The sequence below is a fragment of the Crinia signifera genome, chromosome 9, assembly GCF_055691185.1.
Source record: "Crinia signifera chromosome 9, ASM5569118v1, whole genome shotgun sequence".
Lineage (NCBI taxonomy): Eukaryota > Metazoa > Chordata > Amphibia > Anura > Myobatrachidae > Crinia > Crinia signifera.
In genome coordinates this window covers 120,694,200-120,722,061 of record NC_139225.1, presented here as the reverse complement: position 1 = coordinate 120,722,061, position 27,862 = coordinate 120,694,200, and the positions used below count along the sequence as shown (strand labels likewise).

The window sequence follows — 27,862 nt, the reverse complement described above, 5'->3', positions numbered from 1 at the left end:
TGGTTCTGCAGTGTTTACCCAGAGGGGTAATTTTAGAACCTGGCAGTCGAGGGAAAGCACTTTCGAACAACGGTCATGTTGAGGTATTGGTGGTCACTGTGAGGCATTGCTCCCCTTTGTCAGGATGGCGGATTAGTCCTGCCTCTGCGGGGTGACGTTGGGCACTTCCTGGAAGTGTCCTCAGCATGCCATAGAAGACGCAGTGAGATCGTCACAGCGTAGTTTATCGCTTTCCTTGCCATCCCTTTACGATTATGGTCATACCAGTTAATAAATATTCATGACCTTTTATCTTATGCAGTTGTTGTCCATGTCTTTATTTTTAGTGAAAAGATGTGCGCGGGTGATTTATTTCTAGGGGTAAAATAGCGTTAAGCTAGTGTTAAAGGTCAATCATAATTCAAGAGGAACCATGAACAGTGTTAGATAATCTGCTCATTCTCTCAGCATTGCTCTTATCTACCTCATGTCAGTACAATCACACTTCCCAGACGGTATGCACCCTTGGCCACAGAGACGTCCCCTGAGCTAATACACAATTACAGAATATATGTCAAAAACTTGTCTATTCCATAACTATGATATACACAAACATCCCTGAAAATAAGCGGGGCCTCTCAATGTATTTTGTTCCAATAAAATACTACAGAAATATATCTAGAAGGGTCACCTCAATGTGGTGAGCCAAAAACATCCACATGTCAAACAGGCCCTGTTTGACATGTGTTGGTGCCAACACTAGGCAGCTTCAAGCAATTGCCTATGGACACCGGCCATTGAAGGGCGGCATTGCATGCTGCTGCCAATGACCAGTGACTGTACCCACACTGTGCACAGGAGAGGAGACTCTGTGTACTTAAGATGCGCCTCCGTACAGGAGACCGGCCCCATCAAAGACCTGCAGCAGCGGCCACACAAGGATACAGGTGGCCGTATCTGAGACCCACAGCCACGGCTGCACGAGGAGACCCGCCGTCGTATCAGGTAGTAGCGGCCGCACAAGGAGACCCACACAGCATCAAAGGCCCACAGCCGCCAAAATACAAGAAGACCTACAGCCCCATCAGAGACCCACAGCCACCACACAGGTTGGCCCAGCGCTACACAGGATAGCTGGTGAATGGGACACCTGCCGCTGCCAAATGTATACAGCAAATATTTTACTGGTGGGTGGGGGATTCGAGAAACTGATGCCTGTTTAAACCCTTCCAAACCCCTGCTCTGCTCTCCTTCCTACCCCCACTCCCATAAACTCCCATTTATTCCCCTACCATCACACCCCCTCTCTCCCCCATTCTCCTGAAACCCCTTCTCTCCTACCCTCACACCTCATCTCTCTCTCCCCCTCCCACACCTTCTCTCTTACCCTCACATTCTCTCTCCTGCCCTCTGTCACCTATCTCCCCATTGTTTTCTCAAACACCCCCCCCCCCCCCCATCTTCTTCATCTTTTTTTCACCCCCCATCTTTTTTTCCTCCTGGACCCTTCTTTCTCTCAACACTTTCACACTCCCCTCTGTTTCACCTCTTTATCTCTCTCCTCCTTTCCTCTTTCCTCACACTTCCCCTCTAACTTTCCTCGCTCTCTATGTTTCTCACTCTCTCTTTTTCTCTACCTGACACCTTCTCTCCCTCTCACTGACACCCTCTCTCAATCTATTAGTGGGATGTAATACGGCTGCCGAACACAGATGGCATTATATCAGGTATCCAGCTAGCAAGAATGTCGCTTCACACCTGCCTCCTCTGCTTCCTGTCCCAGCTGTCCGCACAGTCTGAGTCTAGCCTCAGAGTGAGATTGAAGCACTGCTGATCCTGAGAGGCATCTCTGTTCCCAAAAAGTGCATTGCGTGGGTGACATCATGACATCACCAGTGCACCCGTGCAATGCATTATTGGGATCGGGAATGCCTCTGAAGATGGATGCAGGGAGACTAGGTGAGTATGAAAAATGGTAGGGGGGTGGACATTAGGCCGAATTTTTGCCTATGGTGCCAAGAATCCTAGCACCGGCCCTAGATGCCCCTACACAGCAACCATTATAGAGTAACTACACTCAAAAGTGATTTTGCTTATAAAATATAAAATTGCCACGCACTAGAATTTACTAGCATGAATCTTGGTGCTTGCGGTAGGAATTAATGCTGAAATCCCTTACTTAAAACTCAGAAACATATAGCTATTGGTTTTGTTTCAGGTTTGTAAACACTGCGCTTTTAGCAACATCTATAAATATGGATATATAATACTGTGGGATGCACTGGTTGTTTCCATGGATACAGGGGGTTACTCAGTAGTTCTGGCCTTTGCTTGCGGACCTGGATACTAAACACCCTTTTGTGAGTGTACTTATTATACCCCCACCTAAATTCAAGATGCTGTATTTCTGGACAAGATGTATCCCAGCGTCTTCTTTCCACGTCCGGAAAAGTGCCAGGAATTGGACATCAGACTGCAGTTTATCTGGAGAGGCTCATTTGACATGCAGGTCTGCCAATGGAATAAGAACATTGAAAACTTGACACATCGGACATGAAATGAATACAAACCTGATGTTGACTTTCTCTCTCGGAAAACAAATATAATTAGTTCAGGAGACACACATGCATATCTTACATGTTGGAGAATTAACATTTATTCTGCTCATTTCCCTGATAGAACTCAAACCCGGAGAAATGTTCTCAAAAACATTAAAGAAAATAGGCATTATTACATCTGATATAAATTGAACGTCGAAATTCCCTATTAAAAAAATTCGGTACTTGTTACCTAGAACGGCGCCCATCGCGGGCATCGCATGGACATCTCATGCCATTATAATGGCATGCGATGCGACCGATGTGATGCCCGCGATTTCACATAGAAATGAATGGTAAAAGGTAAATCGCGTCGGTCGCATCGCATGCGGCCAAAAAAACGCATGCCATGCGACCGACGCGATTACCGTGATTTACATAGGGAACAATGTTAAATGGCCCAATTGACCCGATTTCACATAGGGAACAATGTTAAAAGGCCCACAGACCCCAAGTGTGAAATGGCCCCCCCAATTGTTAACGCCACCCCACGATCAACGTCAACCCGAAGCGTGGCGAGCGTCCTCCGACCTTTTCATACCCCCACTATCCATGTCGGCGTGGAGTTGAGAATAGAAAGTGTGGCGAGCGCAGTGAGCCACCGAGCCCGAAGCGTGGCGAGCGGACGCGGATACCTGTGAAGCCCGCGAGGGGACGCGGATACCTGTGAAGGGGGGGCCATTTCACACTTCAGGGTGGCTATTTGGGGTCTGTGGGCCATTTAACATTGGAGCCTATGTGAAATCGGGTCAATTGGGCCATTTAACATTGTTCCCTATGTAAAATCGCGGTAATCGCGTCGGTCGCATCGCATGCGATTTTTTGGCCGCATGCGATGCGACTGGCGCAATTTTTTTCCTTGCGATGCCTAGAATCAAAATAGTCGGCGCCGTTCTAGGTAACAAGTACCAAAAATGCTAGAGAAACCATCAATATAATTTTTTTCTATAATAGTCGTTTACGTTTATACATTTCATTCTACATTATAACAGTGCAATATATCCTTTCCCATTGTAGACCAGTTTAAAGTACTGGTAATCTTAAATGGTATTTAAAATGGTATTAGCATTCCCACTGCAGCAGATTACCGTTTTAAATACCATTTAAGTACCATTCCCATTGCAGTGAACCGTGTAAAATGTAGAGTGCCTAACCCTCCCCCCCCAGTGTAAAGAGTGCCTAATCCCTCCCCCCCCCAAGTGTAAAGAGTGCCTAACCCCCGTACCTGCCCTGTGCCCCCACCTCCCCTCCCCTTGTACTTACCTGCACGGGGATGCTGGGCAGTGGGGAGGCAGCGGGGGTCCATGCAGGGTACAGGCAGTCCCAGTGCCTGATGAGAACTAGTAGTTCTCACTTTGCGCATATGTAATGAGTGCACGTGCATACTAATGAGCCGCTCATTACATATGCGCATATGTAATGAGCGGCTCATTATTATGCACGTGCACTCATTACACATGCACAAAGTGAGAACTACTAGGTCTCATCAGGCACTGGGACTGCCTGGAGGCTAAATAACGTTTAAGAGGCATTCCCACTGCCTCTTAAATGTTATTTTAACGTGTAGGACTCAACTTTAAAAACAGGTTGAAATACCATTTAGCTTTAAACGGTATTTCAACTCTGGCACTTTCCCACTGCAGCCTTACAACGGTAAATTGCGCTGAAAATCGGCAATTTACTGTTTTTTAGCTGCAGTGGGAAAGGGGCATAAGGGGTCACAGTAATCATTTCACTCACTTACACATAGAAAGTTTCAATGCCAATTCATCCGTATGCTAGATCAATCAGGTCTAGGTCAACATTTACTTGGTCGACAGTGAGTAGGTCGACACCGATGAATTGTCGACATACCCATGGTTGAAAGGGTCTAAAGGTTGACACAAGCTTTAGGTCGACCATGGGAAGGTCGACAGTCAAAAGGTAGACACAAGGTTTTCACCTCACTGTCGACCATAATGTGTCGACCTAATAAATGTAAACCTACAGATAGAGCCATCCTCATCTAGCCCTTTAATAGGATTAAGGGAGTTATTTTGGTTCACTCTTTCTGACAAATTCCTTTTTAGATGGACGAAACCATGTGCACTGCAGGTGGGGCAGATGTAACATGTGCAGAGGTAATTCGATTTGGGTGAGTTATCTTGTTTCTGTGCAGGGAAAATACTGACTGCCTTATTTTTACACTGCAATATAGATCTTACTTTGAAGTAAAACCCCACCCAAATCTAGTTCTCTCTGCACAAGTAACATCTGCCCCACCTGCAGTGCACATGGTTTTGACCATCTAAGAAGGAACTTGTCAGAAAGAGTGAACCAAAATAACCCCCTGAGTGAGCCAGAGCTGTCAGACGTAATCCTATGATAATCCCCTACTGCATTGTTCTATGTATTGTGTTGCAGCTGAGAACAATAGGCCTTGGTGAGCCATGGCTATCCAGAGAACGCTAGTTGAAGAAGGCTCCAACTGTAGACATAGGGTCCGGATACCATTCATCCTGTGCACAAATAACGTTATACTGTATGTTTAGATGACATTTTGAAAGGTTAGGATTTTAGTTTATTCAGTGATACGTTATTTGCCAGAGAATGACAAACTATTTAAAAAAAAAACTTGTTTTAAAGTCTAATGGATTTTTCATTATCCAATTTTATAAAAGTGGAGATTAAGCAATTACTGTCTACCATAAATACTAGTGCAGGTATAATAAACTGCCTCAAATATGTGCCTATTTACAGAAATTCACATTTTATTTCATTCTTTTTTTTTTTGCTCTATTTCTGTGGATCCCACACTTTTTTTGAATTACTACGCTCTAGAATATCAAAATTTTATAGAGGGCACCCCAAGGTCAAAAGTTCCCTTTTGACCAATTCAACAACAAAAAATTAAACTGAATAACTTTAACTTTAACCAAGTGTAAAACAGACATTTTAAAGTTTCCTCCTGCCTCCCTTTTAATGCCCATGTGAGTCTATTCCCTACCCCACTTTTTTTTTGTCTGAAGTCTGACTTGAGAGACTCTGGCACTATGGGACTGCAATAAAAATTGGGTACTTGTGTATTATCACGGCGCCCCCGATATGTGATTGCACGATTTTTCATCGCATGCCATACACCCGATGCGATGAGATTTTAGCCCCCTATGCGATGAAAAATTGTATAAGCACCCTAATGGGTGCTTACATTGTTAAATGCACCTCCACGCCGCCCCCCAGTATAAACGTTAACCCGAAGCGTGGCGAGCGCAGGCGGTACGCGTCCTACGACCTTTTCATACCCCCACTATCCATGTCGGCGTGGAGTTGAGTTTATATAGTGTGGCGAGCGCAGCGAGCCACCGAGCCGAAGTGTGGCGAGCGGACGCGTATACCTGTGAAGTTATGCGCGTCCCCTCACGGGGCTCGCTGCGCTCGCCACGCTTCGGGCTCGGTGGCTCACTGTGCTCGCCACACTTTATAAAATCAACTCCACGCCGACGTGGATAGTGGGGGTATGAAAAGGTCGGAGGACGCGTACCACCGCCGCTCGCCACGCTTCGGGTTCACGTTTATACTGGGGGGGGTTCTTATACAAGTTATAATCGCATTCCATCGCATTGTATGTGCATTGTATGCCATATACAATGCCATACAATTTTAAAATTGTATGACATTGTAGAACATCGTGCGATATCGCATCGCATGCCTTATGGTATGCGATGCGATGGGCGCCGTGATAATACACAAGTACCACAAATTGCCCTGTGGAGGGCTGCCTAATACAGGGCAAGGCTGAACCTTGCTATACAGCAAAGCGCTTGCACATTATCGTAGCCTCCTGGCTGCACAGCCTAGCTGTAAATCCAGGCGCAAACTGGCCATAGTTCGTCACACACAGCCACCGTGGCCCGCCCTGCATATGCTATGGTCACACACGCATTGGGCCTTATTCTAGTTCACTCTTTCTGACAAATTCCTTCTTAGATGGACAAAACCATGTGCACTGCAGGGGGGCAGATGTAAAATGTGCAGAGAGAATTAGATTTGGGTGAGTTATTTTGTTTCTGTGCAGGGTAAATATTGGCTGCTTTATTTTTACACTGCAATATAGATCTTACTTTGAAGTAAAACCCACCCAAATCTAATTCTCTCTGCACAAGTTACATCTGCCCCACCTGCAGTGCACATGGTTTTGTCCATCTAAGAAGGAATTTGTCAGAAAGAGTGAACTAGAATAAGGCCCATTGTGCCCTGCATGCCGCATCGCCACCCCCACAGTGGTCTGTTGCCACCACATCGTTGCCCCTGCACCGCAGTTTAAGGTCCATGCTAGCACGTTTGCGCATGCACAAATCTGCATACAAATTAGATTTGCGATTTTGCAGTTATGCACATGAACTTGAATCAGGCCCATTGTGTCTTTAGCGTGCCTTTCCCCCCAGGCTATACAGGGGAATGTACAGCAAATGAAGGTACCGTAAATAGGAGTCACATCAGTTACATCAGGGTGGTGTTAAGAGGCACAGAGTAAAAATGAAATAATTGTCTGGGAAACACTATAATACTGTATTTACATGTAAACAATGGTCTGTCTGTTCTCCACAGCAATACCATCTATAAGAAGCCACAATAAATAATTGGAATGCAAAACTCAACACTTAATTAACTTTGGCATACAATAATAATTTCACTTGGCACTCCAATTCATTTGGTATTTCAGCTCATTTATGATACAGCATGAATCTCAATTCAATGCACCCGAGTTCCATTCTGGTTTGCATTATTATTATGTAAGACAAATGGTATTTAGTGGTATCCTTAACCTGTCATGAATTATTGATAGGCATGAAAAAATGTGTAAGGCCAATTTATTATTTTAAAGGTTATAATATGTAACAGAACAGCAGAATTTACATACATGCTGCGCTGGAGCTGTGGTTGCATGAATATATTTAACACTGCCTCTATCCTGGCTCCCAAGGACAGGCTGCTGGTTCACTATTGCCAGAGAGAAGCGCTGATGCCACATAATGTACCAGAAACTCTTTAACTGCAGAAAAATAAATATTGTGCGAGAAAGAGAGTTCCATAGAGTTGGAGCAACAAAGTTGACAGCTCGACACCCAGATGAATTCAGGGAGATTCTGGGTACTGTTAGTAGTCCTTCTTCAACAGATCGTAGTAAATCGAGTAGGACAGTAAGAAATCAGAAGCTGCTGCAGGTACCTTGGGCTCTGGTCATGTAGGGCCTTGAAAGTGAGTAAGCCAATCTTGAAAACGATTCGCCATTTTACAGGTAGCCAGTGAAGGGCGTAGAGAATGGGAGTTATGTGGCTGGAGCGGGGCTGGTTAGTTAATAGTCTGGCGGCTGCATTTTGTACCAGCTGCAAGCGGTGCAATTCTTTTGATGGGAGACCCAGGTAGAGAGCATTGCAGTAGTCTAGGTCTGATGATATAAATGCATGTATGACTTTAGGCAGATCTTCTGAGGGAATTAAGTGCTTGATTCTAGCTACAGTGTTCCTTAAATGATAGAATGAGGATTTGATTGTGGCTGACACCTGATGTTTAAGTGTCAGGCCACTATCCAGGACAACACAAAGAACATAATTAGAGTTTTTTAGTGCTGTGACCCCCAGCATAAGACCTGTCAATTGGCTATGCTGTCGTCTTGTCCTGTGATTTATCATCAGGACTTCTGTTTTATTGGGGTTCAGTCTCAGCCAACTGGCACTCATCCACTCCTTCAGCTCAGCTAGGCAGCCATTTAAGGTTGTTATTGTGTTATCAATGCCTGGAGCAAAGGACAGGTACAGTTGTGTATCATCTGCATAGCAGTGGTAGACCAGGCCATGTCATCTGATTATGTCACCCAGTGGGAGCATGTATACTGCAAAAAGCATGGGAGAGAGTATAGAACCGTGTGGGACACCACAAGACAATGGCACTGGTGGCGAAGAGTATCAAAAGGTCGACATGGTCAAAATGTCAACAAACAAAAGGTCAACAAACAAAAGGTTAACATGAGTTTTTCCAATTTTTTTGGGGGGGTGTCAATGTCGTCATGGACACTCAATTAGTGTAATGCTTACCCTCGCCATTCTTTGGGCATGGTGCCTTCCTATGCTTGGCACACTATTTATGCAAACATGGATGGTGAAGTATAAAAAAAAAAGTCCAAAAATAAAAAAAAAAAAATTGGAAAATGATGTCGACCTTTTCACCATATCGACCTCTCAAAGCAGATGACCTTTTGAATGTCAACATTTTGACCCTATCGACCCTTTGACCCTCTTAACCTTTTGCTGTCGACCTAGACACTGTACATCTATCAACCGGATACAGGGGCAGCCCATGTGTACATGTGAAGAAGTTGTCCTACCCCGCCAAAATTTTGTTGCATCTCAGGCATATCAATAAGTCTTTAGAACTCCTTTTATTGGATACATCAGGAACAGATTTTTCTTATATCTGTCTCCCAAGTAGTATGAAATGGAAAGAGAAAAAATGATAATCCAAATACATCCAGAAAATGTAATAAACTAGAAAGTAGAGAATAGCACTAATATTATAGAAATAAATTTGAAGCAGATAAGATATAAAAACGGGAACACTCTTTAACCATTATGCCAGGCTATAGAAATGATGAATACTGTATGTTGACACTTCATGCAGACAGTGTAGCTGTGTACAGTATGTTTCTGGTTGTTAGGAAAACCTTCTATGGGATATGGCAAAAATAAGCAAGGTTTTACTACACTGATATTCTACACATTCAGATATGGTTGTAGGCAGGGCTATTTTTCTGCAGACTCCAGCAGGAACTGTGGCCCTTATTCTAGTTCACTCTTTCTGACAAAATATTTCTTAGATGGACAAAACCATGTGCACTGCAGGTGAGGCAGGTGTAAAACCCCACCCAAATCTAATTATCTCTGCACAAGTAACACCTGCCTCACCTGCAGTGCACATGGTTTTGTCCATCTAAGACATATTTTGTCAGAAAGAGTGAACTAGAATAAGGGCCACAGTTCCTGCTGGAGCCTGCAGAAAAATAGCCCTGGCTGTAGGAGCCATCGCAGTAGCGATGTGATGCTGCAGCTCTATTATGCTAATGCTAACTGATCCAATCTGCATTCAGGGATGCACTTTGGATGCTGCGTGACCTAGGTGGTCACACAAGTGACCACCTTAAGGCCAGGTGATCTCCATCCCCAAACAGAGACCATGGCCTTGTCCCTCCCCTACAATGGCGGCAACATGTCTCTGTAGGAATGGAGGCCATCTCGCCCCCTCCCTGTCCTGAAACAGCATCAGACTGTTAATCACTGACAGTCTAATGCAGTAGTGCGACCGCCAACACAGACCCATACTGCACATGCGTAGTATATGTTCAGCGTTTGTGCAAAGTTCTGAACATCGGTTCCTTGCTGCATGACCCGCAACTTTAACAGGATCTGAATGAGGGTCAGTTTCATTTGTGCAAGGTCTCAACAATCCTAATTGCAGATTTAGGGTATAATTCAGACTGAATCGCAGAGCACATTTTTTCTCCAATGGACAAAACCATGTTGCACCTCAGGCAGGGCAAATGTAACATGTGCAGAGAGAGTTAGATTTGGGTTGGGCGTGTTCAAACTGAAATCTAAATTGCAGTGTAAAAACAAAAAGAAGACAGTATATTCCCTGCACAGAAAAAAATAACTCTAATGTACATGTTATACAGAGCACATAGTTTTGCCCATTTGAGGATAATTGGGCAAATTCGAATTAGGCCCTTGATTCTGAGTCAGACGCACTGTTGATGTCAGACTCAGTGGAGCGAATTTTGTCTTTCTCCTTCATCCACTAAGAGACACACATTACAGTGGGGTATAGAAGTGTAGTCACTGGGAGCTGGCAGTTAGGAAGTTAGAAGTATGACTGTTCTACCCCTTCTATACCCCTTGCCAAGTCAGTCTTAGTTACAGTAAGTGCCCTTGGGAGCTGGTCATGCTTGGCTTCTCCTCAAAGACCAAATAGTTTTAGTTTTTATAATAGCTAGTGCAGTGCTGCTCCTATCTCTCTGCATCATTGGATCTACTGGGGGAGACCCTACTGCAAGCGGTTCTTTCAGGGGTCCACGGCTCAGAGCCCTCTGTCTCTGGGGTTGTTAGATGCTGCTGCATGCTGTGTGAATCATGGATCCCTAGCCTACATCGCCACTGACCAGCATGAAAAGCAGTTTGGTTATTACTACCTGGCTCCCGAATAGAGGGACACCAGGAATAAAAGTGGCGGTCATTCAGGGTGTCCCAGTGGTGGTCTTCAGAGCATTTAAAAAAAATAGTTCCTAAGTGAGGGGGCAGTGAGATATAGCCCATATACACCTCCTTGCTCCCCCAGCGGCCCCAGCATGTCATGTGGAGGCCAGTGTCCATTTTCTCCAGCAGAAAGACACTCTGCAGTGCTTGACTGAGTACATTGAAAGAAGCTGCTGTTGTTGGGGATTGCGCTGACCTTATCAGGCAGTGTTGAGTCTTAAAGGCTTGCACCATAACCATGAGTTACAATGGTCTATAGCAAGTTAGGAGAGTTCATGAGCACATGTAATGGAATTTCTTTCACTTTTAGTTACTGTATATTTTGTAGCTAGTGTTTGTACTTCTGATAATGCTGTTTTAATGCTGTTGTACGGCCAAAAGTGTGATTATCCTCCTCTGGTGCTCCTCTCTCCTGCCTTATCTGCCTGTCCTCTCTTTTATTATTATACGGTGTCAGTGTGTGTTTTACCATGGCTGGGAAGGGTCCTAAGGCATCCAAGAAGTCTCTCACTTGTGCAAGTTCTTACATAAATTGACAGGGTGGCACCAGAAGTCAAGCCATAAGGGAGGGAAGTCGCCTCATACTCTGGACAGAACAACACGCAATGACACTCAATATTCATAACTAGTGTGGACAATTTACAGGCTGATTACCTATGTCGCTAAGACATAGACCAGGGAGAATGGGCTCTCCATCCTCAGGTTTTTCAGCAATTTGTCCGATGGTGGGGCCTTCCACAAATAGACCTTATTGCGCCAAGATAAATTCACCAGCTGCCGCAGTTTTGTTCTTGAACACAGTCTTCAGCCGGCAGTGGTGATAGATGCACTTTCGATACCTTGGGGGTTCCAGGTTGTCTACCTGTTTCCTACATTTCCTCTGATACCACGACTTCTTCAACGCATAAAGAGGGAGAAAGTCAGAGTTCTTCTGGCGGCCTCGGATTGGCCCCACAGAGTGTAGTAATCCAGCCTTCATCTTCTTCTCATTGACAATCCGTGGCCTCTTCCACCAAGGGAGGATCTGTTACAACATTTGTTAATGGCAGCTTTGTTTGATGGTGTGGCTGTTGAGAGGGCAATCCTGAGATAAAGGGGTACTCCATTGGTGGTCATACCTGCCATGCTCAGAGCCTAAAAGGAGGTGACTTCCAAAAATGACCATCTCATCTGGTGGGCCTATGTATCTTGGTGTATATGGTGCGGTACGTAATCCATTGCTTTTAAGGCATCTCAGAAACTCCTTTTCCTACAATCGCATTTCTCTCCATGATTACATCTTCATTATTGAAGGTGGAGGTGTCAGTTTTATTCCAGAAAAAAAGTTTTTGATTCCAGATGTTTACACCTTTTTCCAAGGTGATCTACGGTTACAACCACCATTTGCACCGCCCACAGCTCTGGGGATTTGGATCTTGTGGTCCTCTCTGTTTGAGCCTTTGAAATTAGAGTATCTTTCATGGAAAGTGGTACTACTGCTAGCCTTAGCCTCAGCCAGATGAATACCTAAACTAGGTGCTTTATCCTGTCGTCCTCCATACTTGACCTTAAAATAAATATGGAACTGAACTGTGCACCAAGTTGTCTTTTCTTCCAAAAGTGGTTTCTGGTTTCCACATTATCCAACCTATTGTGGTTCCATTTCTTCCTGAAGACTATCCAGCTTCAAGATGTCTGGGTGTTGTCAGAGGTCTTCAGATCTATGTTGATCGGACCACTTTGCTGAGAAAATATGTCTCCTTGTTCGTTCTATATGATGCTTCATATCCTTTGTGGCCGTCATCAAACCAGACATTTGCAAGATGGATCCGCCTGACTATTAGGCAGGCCTATGTGGTCTCTTCCAGGGAGCCTCCGGCTTCCATTATGGTGCATTCTACGTGATCGGTGGGTCCCTCATGGGCAGCTGCTCATGGGGTTTTCATGAATCAGCTTTGCTGGGAAGCCACTTGGTCTGGCTGGCATACATTTCTCTGGCTTTTCTAACGGTTTGATAGATCTGCGACCTCTGCTTCACAATATGGCTGCGCTGTTTTGCAGGGTTCTCAGCGCTCTCCTGCCCGTGGTAGGAGCTCTGGAACGTCCACACTGTAAAGAGGAACTCCAGTGTCCCCTAGTGGATAAACGAGAAAACAGGAATTACTTAACGTTAAATACTTTTCTCCGATTCCACAGGGGACACTTGACACCCACCCTGTCCTGTTCCTTCCTGCCATGTTTGTTGCTGTGTGTGATAAAACTGTTTTCAGCTTTCCTACACTGTTCTTTATGTTTCACACCTGTTGTGTGTTTTTCGTGTAGTGTGGAGTGATTTCTCTCTTTTCTGATGTGTATTCTTCTAGCTCACCTTGGGCATGTTTACTAAGGCTTGGGGAGGGATATAGAAGGGGAGGAGCAATCACACTTCTAAATTCTTAAAGCGCCAGTTCCCAGTGACAACACTTCTATATCCCTCTGTAAGGCAGAACTCCAGACTCCTGTGGCATCAGAGAAAGAAATTTAATGTTAAGAAAATCTTGATTTTCCATTTGCATCTAAGCCCCTCTGCCCATGCATCCAGAGTCTATCTGCACACAAAATATAAAGAGATTCTAGAACTAGGATCTCCCCTTCCAGCCCATCATGACAATCCCATCCCAACTGTCTGCTCTGAAATTATCCCTGCAGATGCTGCACATGGGGCATATAAGGATATGCTGGTTTTATGTATGTTGCTGACACAGCTGAACTAGAGCACCCTCCTTTATGCAGCGTCTGCGCATCACTGGCCCTGGGATTGATACATCTCCCAGAAAGGGGGTCTATATACTAATCCCAAGAGAGAGCTACAGTGGGAGGAGATAAAGTACCAGCCAACCAGCTCATGTCACAGCCTTAACATAGGAGCTGATTGTATACTTTATCTCCACTTACTTTATCTCTCACTAAGGCTTAGTAAATAGACCCCTATGTTTAAAAATTGACATTTAGGATTGGTGGGCAGTTTATCTCTCTGCACTTTATCACTCCCCAATGTTATTACATCATTACTACTTGTCAGTATCATCAGTGTACTTGCACGTATCTTATATGCTGTGCAAAATGCTATCTTCAAGGAGTCCGAGTACATACACCAGCATGCTGGTCTGCACGGCCCAAGTTTGCATGCACAAGTCCTTTCTGAACTTCATCTCTTTAAACCCTCTTCAGTCGTGACCATGGTTGCGTCCACAAAACATTTAAATCTATGTCCTCACGCTTGCGCGGGTTCACATTCTGAGCTCGCGCAGTGAGAAATCATGCCAGTTACTGCGCAAACGGGTGCATGATCAATTCTGCATTGTCCCCCATAATGTCTATAAATACAACAACATTGTTTCTCTGGTGCTCTGATATCAGCAAAAATACTGGGCAATGTATTCTCTGAAAAAGCACATTTACAAAGAGCCACAGGATTTGAAGCAGTGATTTTTATTTTTAAGGCAATCCATGTGGTTTGTAAAAGCGCCATTTAGTAAATAGACCACTAGATGATTGTTCTGATGCCAGAGACTGGAAGTATAAAGCTGATCTAGGCAAATAATGAAGAAGAGGTTTACAGTGGTAGAAAGTCATGCAAGAAATGTAGCAAAGTCAGTGTTATTTCTTATATCAGTTTTATGTTTATATGTAATAACAATTAACGCATAATGAAGAGTCTATGGGGGTTATTTCAGGGTTGCCTACCCTCCCAGAATGGCCGGGAGGGTCCCAAAAATCGGGTCACCCTCCCGGCCCCCCAGAAAGGTGGGCAACCCTCCCGGATTCTGGGGGACCCCCACTCCCCCCTGATTGCGGCTTTCCCCCCCTCAGCCGCGGCGTTTAAATGACCTTCTCTGACGATCTCTGGAGAGGGGTCGGGGCCAAAGTGTCATCATCGCGTTGTTAAGCCCCGCCCCTCCACGGAGATCGTCAAATTGATGTACTTTCCTTCATGGGGGTGGGGCTTAATGGTGTAACGTTTAAGCCACATCCCCCGAACACCTGCGGAAAAGTCTCCTCTCCGGGCTTCTCCTGGAGAGGAGCTTTCTAAAGTCGGCAACCCTGGGTTATTTTGGTTCACTCTTTCTGACAAATTCCTTCTTAGATGGACAATACCATATGCACTGCAGGTGGGGCAGATGTAACGGGCAGAGAGAATTCGATTTGGGTGGGGTTTTACATCAAAGTGAGATCTATATTGCAGTGTCAAATAATGCAGCCAGTATTTTCCCTGCACGGAAACAAGATAACTCACCCAAATCTAACTCTCTATGCACATGTTATATCTGCCCCACCCTCAGTGCACTTGGTTTTGTCAGAAAGATTGAACCAAAATAACCCCCTATGTAAGGCACATGTATTGCCATATGCGATTTGTGAATCGCTAATGCAGTACTTGTTCTCTCCTTTCCCAGTACAGACACGTTCCCCACCTTTTTCCGGGAAGTGTGATCCTGAAATCGTCTCCGATGAGCTAAATTTCCTAATATTATGTATGCAAGCAGCAAGCTCCACAATGGCTTTTAAATCACTTTCCTGTCATGGCTAGTTTTGGAATACACCCAACGCATGAGAGTATTGGAATTGCCTTAGGTTCACAGCTAGTGATATCTGAAAACACACAAAAAAAAAACCTGACATTAATATTTATCAAAATTGATTGCAGAAGACCCAGTTGGACCCTGGTCCCTTTGTTCCAGCTGTGGACATGGCTGAGCTGATGTCAGGGAAGGTTATAGATAGAGTACCTGCCTTTTCAGTGGGGCAGCACTCGGTGAGGATTATTCTGCAGAGATAGATACAGTACATGAATGACTAGAGCAAATCAGCAGCTGGTAGCAGGAGGGGGCAGTTTGGGCTAGTGGCATGAAAGCTGTAGCCCCCTATAGTTTGTCTCCAGCCTGCAGGAGAAGCATGTCTCCCCTCTCTCCCATGTTATCCCAAATTCACACCAGATCTGAGGACTGAAGTGTAAGGGAGATGAGATCCGGGTAAGCTGCATTTCTCTGTGTGCAGGATACAAGATACTAGACTGGGCTGTTCTCAGAGGGATTACAGTCTGCACTGTATCAGAAGCAGAGAAGCTTTGGAGTACTCAGAGAGAACAGGAATGACTCCATTCAGAGGAAGGATGAGGAGGCAGGTGTGATGAATGGATGCATGGCTCACTTTCTGGGTGTCTACAGGTAAGTCCCTCTTTTCCCTGAAAATCCAGTGCTGTATTTCCAGGAGGCACACAATCAGCTAACTGCAGCTGGGGCTGGATGGTGCATCACTCCTGACAATGTGTGAGGGGTACACTGCAGGGCACAGCGCTCTATCAGCTATTGCAATAGCACCAGGCTCACCTGTATGCCAACATACATAGATATAGCATGTATTGGGAGTTATACAGTACATCAGCCATTCCTTTCCCCATCTACCTGCTTCATTCTGGTATAGTCACCTGCTATAAAGTTTCCTTTTCTTTAGTAATTCTGTAAATGGTTATGGACTGCAGAAAACTGTCCATTTCTATTTCTAGTTTCCTTTATGGATAAATTCTATAGGAGGGATGATGTGATGACACTGACATAGGACTGCCAGCTCCGCTTTCCTGGATGGTTCAAATTAGGATGTGTTATTTTATTAAAGGGCCACTGGCAGCACTATGGGGCCACACGAATAGTTCAACTCACTTTGCAGAGGCGTTTACTGTACTGCACTGTGCTGTAGCTCTGTCACTTTGTGTAGTACTGTATGATTGCTGTTAACTTTATCACTTGTATTATTGTGTCAAGAATATCCCTGCTCAGATTGCTTGGAGGAAGAGATTTTATTTAGGGATCCTGTGCTGCAATCTGAATCTATCTATCTATCTATCTATCTATATATTTCCAATTGTACAGCACAACTGAATTTACTGGGCTTTATATAAGAAACTGTTAAAAAAAAATATATATATATACAGATAGATAGATAGATAGATAGATAGATATTGATATAGCTCTCTCTTTCTCCCTTTCATATATGTATATACAGTAGATCAATGGTGTCAAACTCATGGTCCTCTAGCTGTTGTGGAACTACATGTCCCAGCATGCCCTACTAGTTTTAGCAATCCATTATATAAAATCCTATGCAGGGCATGCTGGGATGTTTGGTTCCACAACAGCTGGAGGGTCATGATTTTGACACCACTGCAGTAGATCTATATATCTATATATCTATATCTATCTATCTATCTATCTATCTATCTATCTATCTATCTATCTATATATATATATATATATATATATATAATCTGTGAATTTGTATAATTTGAGAGCATGTTGCACTGTATACAGCGTAAAGTGCTTACAATATTGCTTACTGTCTGATGGCTCCGGGCAGCCTCCACACTGATGTTATTACTGTTACTGCTGCGCTGCAGTGTGTAGTTACGGTAACAGTCACTATAGGTTGCACCAGGTACAGTATAGGGAGAGACACTGTGACAGGTGATTGGGTAGCGGAGAGCACAGTGAGAAATACCTTGGCATAACAGCACAGTGTGAAAACCCTGGTGAACAGCATGTCACATTGTATGGAGAACAAAGCAGCTCTCTGCCGCTGACTGACTATTCCTGCCACTATAGAATGTATATGATCACAATAGCAAACCAGATCTTAAAGTTGATCTATGGCTCGCAGATGAACAGGAACTCATGCCCTGTTCTGTATAGTAGTTCTCGTTCTGTCTGGTCCACAGTAAAGCACAAGAATGTCATTCGCTGCTAATTAAAGTGCCCTTTTATTACCTGCCTGCCAAAGTCAGCATCACACAGCAGCGTCAGTAGAGGGAGTCAAACGCTTGTCTCTGTTCTTGCTGTAGGTAACAGAAGTCATTCTGCGGATATTAGCATGGATTGCAGTCAGATCAGATCATTTCATTATTGCTTCAGAGAAATGACTATTTCTTAACGATGTGAGGCTATCTGGATGCTTTCTTCTCAAATGTGTTACAGGAGAATCTCGTCAGTGGTCATAAATTGATCTCAGCCCATAAAATACAGTATGATCATTTGGAAAAACGTAAAAAATAGCACACATTAGATAGTAAACTCTTTCATTTAGGAGTCTGTACAACCACGTTTGATTCTAAAGACTGCAGCATGAGAACAGGCATCATTGTCCTGAATACTCATAAGATATTTAGAAATCCATTATGAGAATACATATATATATATATATATATATATATATATATATATTCCTTCTCGAGGTCCGGCACTGCCTCTACATGTACACGAATAAACCTGCCCGGGTGCTCGTCCACCTGTCAGCTTGAATTGCTGGCCACATGCAGAACTTCCAAATAAAGAACGTCACTCCGGGTCTTTTTGTAATCAAAAGTGCGGTTTACTGATGCCTACAGCGTTTCGGGCCAAGCCCGTCTTCAGGACATACTCGGGAGTATGTCCTGAAGACGGGCTTGGCCCGAAACACCGTAGGCATCAGTAAACCGCACTTTTGATTACAAAAAGACCCGAAGTGACGTTCTTTATTTGGAAGTTCTATATATATATATATATATATATATATATATATATATATATATATATATATATAGATAGATACTAGTAAGCCCGCTCGAAGCAAAACCTTCGAAAGCTAGTCTTCTGTGTTTGTGCATGTGTGAGAAAGAGATGTAGTTTCACTCTCTGCCAGCAGATGGCAGTGTTTCGGAGACTCTCGGACAATAGACATATATATATATATATATATATATAAAAATTTTTGGTGGTGTGGCACTCCCCGCATATTAACCAGACAGGAAACCGGTTTATATATATATCCTGACGAAGGGGACCAGCTCCCCGAAACGTTGAGTCTTTTATGAAAGTACGTTTTCTACTTGCCACACAACAAATTCCTATTGTTGGGACGAGCCAATCCTTCTTGAGGGCACCAGGGCAAAGTGAGTGCAGGGGGGACCGCAGAGTGCCAGAGCACAGTGAGCATATATATATAGATATGTATATATATATATATATATATATATATATATGCATGTGTATATATATGTATGTGTATATGTATGTATGTGTATCTATCTATCTATCTATCTATCTATATATATATATATATATATATATATATATATATATATAGCAAACAAAGTGGCGTGCACACACTCTCTGTTTCATCCGCCGGGGTGCCCGCTTCAGTATAGGGATATGTAGTCACGATCAAGCTGCACACACCGGACTTGTCTCAATGAAATAATTTCAGCCAACCATATAGGTTATCAGCAACGTTTCGGGATTTTATTTCCGGTCCTCAGACTTATACAAGTGAACAATGAAACACAAATACAGTTTACCTTAAATACCTTCACGGTATCTGCTCGGCCGGCGTGTCCCTCCCCCGTCCCGTTCCAATGGTACTTCCTGTTTGTGTACCGCAAAAACTCTCCCCTCAACTGCTGGTGACGTAGGAGAGGTCCGCTGCCGTGCAGATGACCATGTTACAAATACACCACACTGAAACAAAACAAAAGTGAACAATAAATACATACAATGTTACAAACAATTAGTTACATTCACAGATATAGAGCATTTCTGCTTATCCTTAAAAACATGTAAAATACATGTGTATTGGTGCTGGATCTGCCTAACAGATTGCAAAATATTATTACAGTATATTCTATTTTAATTCATCTTGATACAGCAATATTTATTTATTGGCAATCCCACTATTGTTGATGTTATTTTAGAGGAAGATGTTAAAATTCAGATGATCATTGAGACCCCGTGGTTTCATGGTCCCCAAAAGATGGATCCATTTAGTTTCACACTGAAGTAACCTTCTGTTTCTATCCCCTCCCCTCCCGTCATCTGGGATATGATCTATGATCATGTGTCTAAAATTAATATGGCCAATTTTAGACACATGATCATAGATCATATCCCAGATGATGGGAGGGGATGTTCTGGCTGTATCTGAGGCAGATTCCCATTACGTTTTGTAATCCAACCTAAGAACATAAAATAAAAAGAAGCTAACACGTGACTACATAAACCATATTTCAGCTACAACAGAATATAATTATACATTTTCAGATGCTGTAAGCAATGGTGTGTTACATCCCTGTCTCCAACTCCCTGGAGTTATATTAGTGTTTGTTAGAATGAACTTCCAAAGATTGCTCAATCCATGTACACTAGGGGCCTTATTCTAGTTCACTCTTTCTGACAAAATCCTTCTTAGATGGACAAAACCATGTGCACTGCAGGTGGGGCAGATGTAACATGTGCAGAGAGAATTACATTTGGGTGGGGTTTTTCTTCAAAGTGAGATCTATACTGCAGTGTAAGAATAAAGCAGCCAGTATTTACCCTGCACAGAAACAAAATAACTCACCCAAATCTAATTCTCTCTGCACATGTTACATCTGCCCCCCTGCAGTGCACATGGTTTTGTCCATCTAAGAAGGATTTTGTCAGAAAGAAAGAACTAGAACAAGGCCCTAAGTACACAGTAGGTACTTAGAGGGTGGGGGGGGGGGGTTTGGTTTACAAACTACATTATCGAGGTCTTGTCTTGCCTGAGGGGACCTGAGGGTGTGGAAGGGGCCCCAGTAAATTGCATTGCCCAAAGCCTACAATGCTCTTAAGTAGGGGTGGCCATTGTTGCCTTTGCCATCGATGGTTGCCATCAATAAAAAAAGTGCAACTGGCCATTGATAGTGCATAACTATGTAATGGTTAACCATCAATGTTTTTACGATGTCATCCATTTTCTTTGATTGATTAGCCTGTGGGCAATCAAAATACGGGGCGGGGATTCACGGGTGTCAGGAGCGGAGCTACACTCCGTGTCCCAACTCCTATGGGAAAAAAGCAAAACAACACTATTCGTTGAAGCTTGACATCGATGGTGGGAAACCATCTGGTTCTCCCTCATCAATGTCAAAACCATTCAACATTGACCATAAACCATCGATGATTCAAATGATTGATGGTCGATGGCCATCCCTACTCTTAAGAAGTCCTTGCCTCCAGCAGTGCACAACTGCAGCGTGGTACTCCCCTACATGGGGTGGAAATGCCTCCTTTATACATGGACCTGGCATTTTTCTGGGTGGCTATGAGTTATGGAATAGTACAGAGGCTGGAACACCAGATGCGAGCACTGTCTGATCCAGTGTGTGGTCATTTGCAATTACAGAAGAGGACGCAAGTAACAGACCGGGGTAAACACTGCTGTGCATAAATACACTGGTGTAGCAGCACTGTGTTACTATATTTGCTCCATAATCAGGAATAGAGTTGCAAGCAAACAATTCATTAATGTTATTTGTGCTTTGGAGATCTATTGTTATACTGTATCTCCAGCTGGGATTGCAGCACAGACGTAACCACAGAACTTATAACCCATAAGACTAATAGATACATGAATAGAGGAAGGCAGCCTGTGGTTCCCCAGCTGCTGCAGTGTACTCTGCATGCACGATGCCTCGCCGTTCCTAAATCATCACGCTGTCCAAGACTGTACTGTACATTGTCATTTGATGGTATAGAGAGCATATCATGACGCTGTCACTATGAGTTAACTAGAAAAACAAGATGGAACATTGATCGTTTACCAACAGCTGTAGGACGGCGGGAGCCCAATTTTCAACTAATTATTCTTGCTTTCCATTTGTATTAATGTGGCCAAACATATTAATAAACCAGCAGGATTATACAAACACATCTACATCATGCTAAGTCAGATTTAGAAGGACTTCCCAATATATATGTACTCCTGGATGATGAGTGTATTTGCACTGTTATATATAGTTTGAATATATTTATTTATATTACTGATATGACTAGTTCTAGAAGGGGGGTAATTGGACTTTACACCCTATTTTTAAACATAGTAAGAGGTGCTTTCCTGCAGAGACTTCTAGTACCAGGAAAAAGGAAAAAGTATCTGATTGGTTGCCAATAGCAACATCCCATCTGAAATAGAACTCCCATCTTAGTAAATAAAACAACTAAGTCTCCATTATGGGCAGCATTGAACTGCATGGCGAGCGCAGGGCTCCGCCGTCCTCCCTGTCAGCAGCCAGCCCTCCCTCTCACCTTATTCAAATCAGTGGCTCGCTGCCCCTGACGGCAAAACTAAAAAAAAACGGCGCACACAGCAGCCCCCTGCAGAAGGCAGGATGGCTGTGGCAGGGAGAGGGAGTGGCCGGCGCAGAGGATCCAGTTCCCACAGACCTCCGGCTCCTCCTCCTCTCGGCAGCCCCAGCATGGGAACATTGCTTGCTCCTGTACTACTGCTTCAGTGCGGTGATTGATGCCAGCGCTGGGGCTGCTGAGACCAGGAGCCGGAGGTCAGGTTAACCCCCTCTGGCAGAGAGCAGTGTCCAGGAGAGGCAGAAGCCAGGCACAGCAGCAGCATCAGCAATCCCCTCATGTCTGATATATACAAAGGAGCCAGAGATCAGGTTAACCCCTGGCAGAGAGCATGTTAACCCCTGGCAGTGAGCATGTTAACCTTTGACAGTGAGCTTAATCCCTGGCAGTGAGCATGTTAACCCCTGGCAGTGAGCATGTTAACCCCTGGCAGTGTGCATAACCCAGGGGCAAACACAGGATTTTCAGAAGGGGCTTTCCAGAGGGGCGGAGCAAAGCACAGAGATGGACACTTAGGTGACCCAGTCAGTTAAAGTATTATAGATAGACCAAATGTATATAAATAATAATAATTAAAAATCGGAGCCCCTACCTATCCTCCAGCAATAGGGGTGGGGGAAGCTTTGATGTCCGCAGCGAGCCCGAGAGGGGCGGCGGTACGCATCCTCCAACTTTTTCATCCCCCCACTATCCCCCACGTCGGCGTGGAGTCGATTGTATATAGTGTGGCGAGCGCAGCGAGCCACCGAGCCCAAAGCATGGTGTGCGGACGCGCATAACTTCACAGGTATTATGCGTCCCCTCGCGGGGCTCGCTGCGCTTGCCACGCTTCGGGCTCGGTGGCTCGCTGTGCTTGCCACACTATATAAAATCAACTCCAAGCTGACGTGGATAGTGGGGGTATGAAAAGGTCGGAGGACGCGTACGGCTGCCGCTCGCCACGCTTTGGGTTGGCGTTCATCATGGGGTGGTGTTAACGATGGGGGGGCATTTTACATACAAATTACCCATCAGGGAGGGTATACAATCAAAAATCAGGTCCATTGGGCCATTTAACATTGTTTCCTATGTAAAATCGGGTCCATCGCATCGGTCGCATTGTATGCCATTATATGCCATTGTATGCCATTGTATGCCATTATTATACAATGGACCCGATTTTACATAGGAATTTAACATTGAATACAATGCATTCAATGTTAAATCGCGTCGGTCGCATCGCATACCTTAAGTTAAGGCATGCGATGGACGCAATTTTTTAATTGTCGGGGAAAGGGCTAAAAATAGCCCTAAAATCGCGTCGTCCCGCGTCCATCGCATACCATAACTTAAGGCTGAATGAAGGGGCCCTGATACATAACTTCCAGGGTGGTAGAGGATGTTTAATATGCAGAGGAGGGGTGTATAGTGGAGTGGGCTTATTATTCATAATTTTCTTGTGGAAGGACAGCTTTTCTGGTGGGACTAGGGGATCAGAGTTCAGGAGGCAGAGCAATCTGCCAAGGAGTATATAAAACTACATACCAGGTGTGTGGACCTGGAGCAGTAACCAGCTGCTGGAAGGCTGATATCTCTGGTTCTGGGAACAGTAGAGACAAGGTACTAGTGTGCATCAAAGGGGGAGAGTCCCAGTTTTTGGAATATACCCTCAGAAAAACTCTAAGTCAGACAGAACCTGAAATATCTGACTGTGAAGGGCAATTAACAGGCTTGGATGGGGACCACTGCTTTGAAGTCAGATATCTCCGGTTCCCAAGGGCCGATTTTTTAAATTCTTGTACCCATGGAAAGAGGTGACCCTCAGCTTTCAGCCTTAGACTCCTGGGGGGGTTCTGGGTACTCAGAACCCCCCCCCCCCCTACGTGCGCCACTGTAACCTCCTGGCAGTGAGCATGTTAACCCCTGGCAAAGAGCATGTCAATCAAATGCAACATGGAGGGTGAAAAAAAAAATTTAATATATTAATATTCAAATAATTCATAAATTGGCGTGTAGACACCAAACAAATGAATAAAAAACATTTATTTTATACGTACAAATTTCAGTTCACCGAAAAAAAGATGTAGAGAGCAAAACAGCGAACTTAACCCCCCAAAAATACGCAAATTTACATTTTTATGTTAATTTAGTGTTGTGGTTATGCAGAACACAGGTTCCTTATAAGAACCTATCACGGGTGGAAGCAGAATGAGAGCTTAAGCTATCCCTTTGTTTCCAGGTTTTGGCCTCTACAAAAGAATCAACTGTACAGTAGCCCATAGGTTACTATGGGCTAACACCATCTTCCAAATGCAAAACATTCCAGAGTTTAGCAAATCCAGCAGGATAGTAGTCCCCATAATCGGAGCAGCTATTTAATCCTAAATGTAAAGGCCCCCATGCATGGAATCGGGGAGCTGCAGCGGGCCATGAGGAGCAGTGGGTCGTGCGGCGGGTTCTGATCTGCAGTGGGGTCAGGGATGATCAGCGGGACAGGCAAACCAGGCAGTGGAGGGTATTAAATTTTTTTTAAATTTTTTTATGTCAAATGACTGGCTTGCCTCTGATTGGCTGAGAGAGAGCACTCTAATCAGCAGCCTTCCTTCCGGGTGGACACTGATTGGATGAGAGAGCTAAGTCCATCAGAGGCTGGCTAGTAATTTACACTTTTAAAAAAAAAATTAATACCTGCCGCTGCCGTGTCCGTCCCACTCATCACTGCCCGCCCCACTACTCTTCACCACCCACTGCTACTCAGCAAACGCCACTCAGAGGTAGGACACGCAGAAAGGATGGCAGTGTGTGCCAGAAGTGCAGTACCGCTGGCACGCACCTCGGGATCGGAGTGGATACATGCTAAAAAGCATACAGAGAGTTCAGTCTGTAGGGTCTGATCCAATGCGCAATAGGTGTCAGCACATCCGATTTCGGTTGATTTCTCGGTCCTATCTGTCGGAATTGGGCAAACTCCGCCCACATCCGATAAGTGTATGGGGACCTTGAGACTGCAGTTGATGTTAGAGATGGGTTGGGTGAGAAATGTTGGTGGTCAGAATACCAACAACATAATCCAATGTTCACAATGCTGATGGATACCGATGAGTATTCATACCCTAACACCATCATGCAGCCTATTCATTCCCATTCCTTTCTGTATTCAACCCTAATTGTCTTATTTGGCAGCCTGGCCCTATCTACCTCCTCCTGCAGCCTAATCCTAAACCTCTCGTTAGTGCCTAAACCTAACCCTAATACTCATCATTGGGATCTGTCCACATTATGAATGCCGGAACTGTGGAGGAATTCTATAAAACAACAAGGAACTATAAAAACCTGTGGGACACTATGGGAGTGTAATTAAACTTAGCTGATATTTCTTTCTGGCAAACATATCAGCCAGACAAAAGACCACCCTAGGGCGGTCAGATGGGTGCTGATGTGGGGTGTGAGGTCAACGTAAAGGAAGAAAAAGTAGCGCTTACCAATGAGGAATTAGGATAAAAAACACATAAAATGTACATATAGGATCACAATATAAAAATAATATTACAACATGAATAGTGCATAATGAATAAAAAATCTCATTCACGGCCCTCTGTTAGCCACTATGTGAGTGTTTGTAAGGATCCGCTCCTATGTATACCGGCTGAATGGTAAAACTATTTTTGGAAGGTGCAGTTCATATGGGGGAGTTGATAAACTTTCCACTGGATTCAGAACAGTTTTGGGGTTAGGTATATTTACCACTGCGGGTCACCATGGAGTATTGTATCCATTTAGGATTGCATAGGTAGCTGTTATCTCCGTTAGGTGAAAAAGATGAGTCTTTGTCCACTTTGGGAATCACGATGTTGGGGAAAGGGATAGATATCTCCCAAGGAACAGTTCTCCAATGACAAAAGATAAAAGGCGGCTGGTTGGATCCAAAAGTGCACAGTGCATCGATGGCAGTTAAGGGCCTGAAGGGTGGCATCCACCAACGCGTTTCACTGCCTCTAAGGGCAGCTTTTTCAAGGATGACATATCAGCCATCAGTATTCAATCCTGGGAGTTTTTGGCCAGGACGAGCCTGTGCAGATTCGACTTTGTTTAAAGTTGAATCTGCATTGTCGAAAACAGCCCCTAGATTGTCGAATCTGCGGCCATTTTTGACTATCAGTGGCCGTTTTTACTGATCAATGAACTTTACAACTGTCAGAATCTATTCCGACAGCCAGAAAAATGGACAAAACATTCAATTGGTCGAATGTCAATTTGGTCTAATCTTGTTGGAAATTGTTGTTCCACCTGTTGGAAATACCTAAGTATTTTTGAATCATGTGTATATACGTCACATACTGTATGTACAGATGGGGCCAGGCTCTTTGCTGGCGAATCGCCAGAACGTCACCGCTGGCGATCCGCCAGCAGCCCGGCTCACCATCTGACTGAGACGCGCGTGCGTCTCACGTGCGTCTCAGTTTCTGTCGGCGGGGCGATGGGAACCCTGTCCGTCTCCGCTTCAGGGAGACGGACAGGGTTAGGAGGGGGGTGCAGGGAGGCGGTGGGGACCCCGGGTGACTGCCGACAAGCCGGCAGTGACCCGGGGGAAGCGCCGTCGGAAGGGGACATGCGCGCATCTCGTGCGCGTGCGTCCCCTTTCGCTGTACAGATGGCGGGTGGCGGGGGATGGCGGCTGGCGTCGCCATCGCCATCCCCTGCAATGATGAGACCTGCCCCATCTGTAATAAACCAATTACTTTTCTATGATGTTTTAGTAGATTGAGATTTAAGTTTCAAATATAGAATAAATGGTTAAGATTTAAACCGAAATATTCCTAAAGTAATTGGTATTCAGACTGCCCTCTATATCTTTAAACCACAGTCTTCATGTTTAGTAGTTTGGGAAGTTATACCCAATACTGGGTGGAAAGCAGACATCTGAAATGAGAGATTTGGTAAGAAATCTTCCGTGTTTTTTTTTGAAGCAGCAACCAGTTTGAGTTTAAAGTGTAAATGATTGCCGCTTTAAAAAATTGGAGATTTCTTACCAAATATCTCACTTTCTGAATCTCTAATCCTATTCATTTTCACCCCCGATCTCCTTCAACATGCTGAGAAAAGGCCTGGTAGTCAGCCTACATGTCCACAACACTAATAAGCCAGGCCCATGAGCTTAAACAATTCTTTGCGATTGCCTAGGTGTCACCCAGAGGAGGATTATCCTTATAGTACCTGCTATCGGTCAGATGCAAGTACACACTGATGATGATGGATTGCCGGAACCTGTATACATGCTGAGATGTGTATGACTATGCATTTTTTCTGGTGATAGAATAGCCAATCGCCACCCCGCACCAGCCGCCGCCTTTTGACAGAAGAGGGCACACGTGCCCCATTCTGTAGGAGCCCTCCGCCAGCTCCCTGCAGCTCCCCCGCAGCCCCCTCTCCCTGCCCATTTCCTTGAAACATTGCATCTAATCGTCAAACCATAATTTGGAACAACACCGCATTCTAGTGAGGACGGCTACAAACATCCTGGTATAATATACTACTCCAGCGGCTAATCCATCTACGCCCTGCTGCAAATTCTTTGGAGAGAATACCAGGACTGACACTTGTGAGAAACTCCAGCGGCTAATTCTTCCTTCCGCAAAATCGAGAGGACTAACATCTAATATTGCCTTATATCTACTCCTCCAGTGGTGAGAAATATACTTTCCAGGTTACAAAAGATGTACTGTTATAATATTGCCCTTTTGAGGAAATACTGCGCCAGATATATTGTGCCATTGCCCCATGCCAATGTGCTGCTCATTTCAGACTTAAATTGTATTAACTTTTCTTGTTACATTTTAAATGTCTTTAATGTGTTTTTTAAATAAATATTATG

The 27,862-nt window shown here is 44.3% G+C and overlaps 1 protein-coding gene across 3 annotated transcripts in view; it reads left to right on the top strand.

Annotated features, from left to right (window-relative positions):
• The first annotated feature begins 15,514 nt into the window (after positions 1–15,514).
• Positions 15,515–27,862, top strand: part of LOC146035903 (5-hydroxytryptamine receptor 2A-like) — a 556,425-nt gene continuing 544,077 nt past the window's right edge. For all 3 annotated transcript variants that reach the window (XM_083159609.1, XM_083159606.1, XM_083159608.1), the window contains exon 1: positions 15,515–16,047. The gene's annotated coding sequence lies outside the window, so the exon portion shown is untranslated. The remainder of the gene's footprint in view (positions 16,048–27,862) is intronic.